Raw genomic sequence first — 4,534 nt, 5'->3', positions numbered from 1 at the left:
CTCTCTCTCTCTCTCTCTCTCTCTCTCTCTCTCTCTCTCTGGGTGTGTGTATGTGTGTATGGCTCTTTCGTGCGCGTGCAATGCAGCAGTAGACGAGAGATGGCGCGTTCGCATTTGGCATTGGCAGCGCCATCCAGCGGTCGCGCGGAAAGATGCATGTGGATGTATGCGCGTGAGGAAAGATGGGTTTGCATGCATGAATTCGTAACTGCATCGCGATGGCCTCACACCATGACTTTTCGAAGCGTATTTAGGCAGGGTTCTGTGGACATAGAGATGCGGAGAGATAGAGAGAGAGAGAGAGAGAGAGAGAGAGAGAGAGAGAGAGAGAGAGAGAGAGAGAGAGAGAGAGAGAGACAGTGAGGAAGGATGACAATCACACAATTGTACAGGACGAGAGAAAGTGAGGCGGGAGAGAGCGAGAGAGAGAGAGAGAGAGATAGAGAGCGAGAGAGAAAGAAAGAGAGAGCAACAGCAAGAGACAGAAAGGTAGATAGTGGGGGAATGAGAAGTTGAGGATGGCTTGTGATGCGAGAAAATGAGAGAGGGATGGGAGGAAGCGAGCGAGAGCATAAGAGAGAGAAAGAGAGGGAGGGAGCGAGCGAGAGAATGAGAGAGGGAGGGGAGTGAGCGAGCGAGCGAGAGAATAAGAGAGAGAAATAGGGGGAGGGAGCGAGCGAGAGAATAAGATACCTCAGTTAAGAAGTAGGACAAATACTTTGCAAGTAAGGTACCCGCTGCATATACAAGCCAGTGAATAATCTGGCTACGTTAATCTGTTAGCGCATGCGTAATATCACACTAGAAGAGTTATATTTTGTGATGATTATGAATTTAATATGGTTAGGGGGTATCTCAGCATAGATTTCTGAAATTAATTGTTATCAGTAGACCTGTGTTTATAATTAGGAGAGCGCCCTAGTCTGTAGAGTGCAAAACTCCTACTTCATCCGCTCCCGCCCGTCCCCTTGCCTCCATTGTCTTTCGCTCAGCCTCCTCCTTTTTCTCTTGCCCCAGTTTTCTTCCCTGTTGTCTTTCCCCAGTCTCCCAACACTCACTCCCTTTCTCAACAAGCTATATTATGCAGTTGTCTTCAGTCCGTATTGCACGCCTGAAACGGTTCTCGCGCATGCACAATATCTTTCAAGAATACTAATATTTTGCGAAAATTATGCATTTAAAATAGAGAGGAGGTATTCTAGCATAGATTTCTATAATAAAATGCCATCCGTAGATCTCACTTAAAAGACAGGACGATGATCCTGCATGTAAGATCCCCGCTGCATAGCCCAGCCAGTACATAATCTGGCCACGTTAGTGTGTTTGCGCATGCGCAATATCTCACTAGAAGGGTTATATTTTGTGATGATTATGAATTTAATATGGTTAGGGGGTATCTCAGCATAGATTTCTGTAATTAATTGTTAGCAGTAGACCTGTGTTTATAATTAGGAGAGCGCCCTAGCCTGTAGGGTACAAAATCCCTACTTCGTCCACTCTCGCCCGTCCCCTTGCCTCCATTGTCTTTCGCTCAGCCTCCTTCTTTTTCTCCCGCCCCAGCTATCTTCCCTGCTGCCTTTCCCCAGTCTCCCAACACTCACTCCTTCTCTCAGCAAGCTATATCATGCAGTTGTCTTCAGTCCGTACTGCACGCCTGAAATGGGGCTCGCGCATGCGCAATATCTCTCGAGAATATTAATATTTTGCAACAATTTTGCATTTAAAATAGAGAGAAGGTATTCTAGCATAGAATTCTATGATAAAATTTTGTCGGTAGATCTGACTTAAGAAACAGGACGATGATCCTGCATGTCCTTTTTCTCTCTCTCTATGTACGTGTGTGCGTGTGTATGTTTTAAAGCGACCATGTCAGCGATGATTAGCAGAGATTGTTAGCCGTACAGAACTACTGCTACTGCTGCTGCTGCTGATGGTGGTGGTGGTGGTGGTGATGATGATGCTGCTACTGCTGCTGCTGTTGCTGCTGCTGCTGCTGCTGCTGGTGGTGGTGGTTGTGGTGGTGGTGGTGGTGGTGGTGGTGATGCTGCTGCTGTTGCTGCTGTTGTTGCTGCTGCTGCTGGTGGTGGTGGTGGTGGTGGTGCTGGTGCTGCTGCTGCTACTGCTGGTACTACTGCTGGTGATGCTGCCGTTGATACTACTACTAGTGCTAACTATTAGTGCCACTTTCTAGACTAATGATGTTTCTAGTACTGCTTCTCTTCCCCAGTTATCCGTCTGACATACACTCGGCATACCTCAGCCGATTCCGTACCGTAGCTACAGCTAACAAATTAGGCAAGCGGGCTCGCCCGAGGTTTGGCGAATGAATGAAAGCGGCGGAATCGCCCGAGGTTTGCCGAATGAATGAGAGGAGCGAAATCGCCCGAGGTTTGCCGAATGAAAGGAGCGGAATCGCCCGAGGTTTGCCGAATGAAAGGAGCGGAATCGCCCGAGGTTTGCCGAATGAAAAGAGTGTATTCGCCCGATCTTTCAGCAAACAGCTGACACGCCGTCTCGCATTGCCAAGGGCCTGAACAATTGTTTACCGATCATTACGTACACAACGTGTCTCCGTAGAACGCACTCACATAGAGAGAGCCGCTAAATATAGCAGTGGTCTTTAGTGCGATAATAATTAAGCGTACTGGTAGCACTGGTAGCACTACGTCGCGGCTATACCATTGATGATCGAGCGTGCAGTAAGCAAGCCAAGATATATCTTTTTGTAATTATTATTATAAAGTAATGATTTGTTGTAATAATAAGTTTGTATTCAAAAATTTCTATAATGCACTACTGACTTTGCCTACGTGCTAAAGTGAGCTAACAGAAATTAGAATTGGCAGTATGAAGCCGGGTAGGGAACAGGAAGTATGGTACGAAGGCAGGTAGGAGGCTGAACATAATGTATAGTGACACGAAGGCAAGGAGTGAACAGGATGATCAGTATAAGAAACACTAAAGTGGATACAGGAAACACAAAAGCGGGTAGAAAGCAGGAAGGTGGAAGAAAGGTAGGAAGGTGAGTGGAAAGCAGAAAAGTGGGTGGAAAGCAGGAAGGTGGGTGGAAAGCAGGAAGGCGAGTGGAAAGCAGGAATGTGAGTGGAAAGCAGGAAGGTGATTGGAAAGCAGAAAGGTCAGTGGAAAGCAGGCTGGAGTGTTAGGTATGCGGCAGCGGAGAACGAAGTACGCCTTACCCCCCCCCCTCCTAGCTGCACCCGTCTTCACCACAGCTGGCGATGGAATCATCTTCTCTCCGCATCTAACCGCTAATAATTTACCCCAATGTCACACTAGATGGCGCTAGGCGACTACTCTAACCAGCAATCGGAAAACCCATTCGACTCTTCCCGTCATGCCTAGAAAACAGTCAACGCTATTCTCTGAATGGTCCGAGGGTACCCGATTGCTCTTACCAGATCCGTATCCACTGAGCTGTATATAAAAACATTATTGTATACGTTATATATTATTACGTACATAATTATATAACATTATTATAAACAGCTCAAGGGCCGTGCATAAAGGTATTTTCCTACAGTAGAGGGCGTCCATGGGCAGCAGACCTGAATAAGCATCGAACATAAATTCTAATTCTCTAATCTAAACTTCTAGAATTTTGGCGTATACGCGAATAGGCCTACACTTTATTCAAGCTAAATAACAACAGATTCAACGTCCAATATATACTCCAAACATTTGACGAATTGTTTTTAAGTTTTTCCAGCATATTTGTCGAAAACATTTCACTCACAAACGCGGCAGCCTGGTCACCTTGACAGATTTGCGTAATTTCCTCCACAAAACCGCAATTTAACTTAAAATGCTTTCCAGACGTCTATTGGGCATCTATCTCACGTATGCAATACAGATTTCTGCACTCTAATGACGAACATTGCGACAAAAAAGTGATAAACCTGCTCTTTTATAGACAAGAAATGGTGTGCGATAAACAATTTGCGGAAGGCTACTGTTGTATGCTCATTACAGCATGATGTACAGTCTATGAATCGATATGTATATCTGTCCCTTTACGGTTCTTTACTTGTTGAGGTTCATTGTTGGCAAGACGAAACTTTGAGTGACGTCATGGCGGTGACATTTGGCGACGGTGGCACCACCGCTGCGTCAGCGTTAAATTGTGATGGCATTGGGGCTCGCGGTGCCAGCGTCATAGCGAAATCGTCCGTCGTGCACGAGTCGGCATCTTGCGCCCAACAGAAGCAAAGAATGCGCCTAAATCCGGCGCGAAAGATTCGGTTGTAGGCTATGTAGAGTATGGAGTTGTAGGAAACGGAGATCGCAGCCAGACATACGCGCAGCTTGTTCAGCGGACCGCCCAGATTGGCACTATCGTCCTGACCCGTAATCTTCTGAAAATCAAATATATATGTATATATATATATTTATATAATAATAATAATAATAATAATAATAATAAAGTCAAAATAATTACCCCCTGATAAATTACGTATTAAAATTAAAATTGTTTACCCCTGATCGATAATTGATTTGTTATATGTAAATTCAGGAG

The sequence above is a fragment of the Priapulus caudatus genome, unplaced genomic scaffold (assembly GCF_000485595.1).
Source record: "Priapulus caudatus unplaced genomic scaffold, Priapulus_caudatus-5.0.1 Scaffold445, whole genome shotgun sequence".
Lineage (NCBI taxonomy): Eukaryota > Metazoa > Priapulida > Priapulimorpha > Priapulimorphida > Priapulidae > Priapulus > Priapulus caudatus.
The sequence above is the reverse complement of the archived record's forward strand: the minus strand, read 5'-3'. Positions refer to the sequence as shown.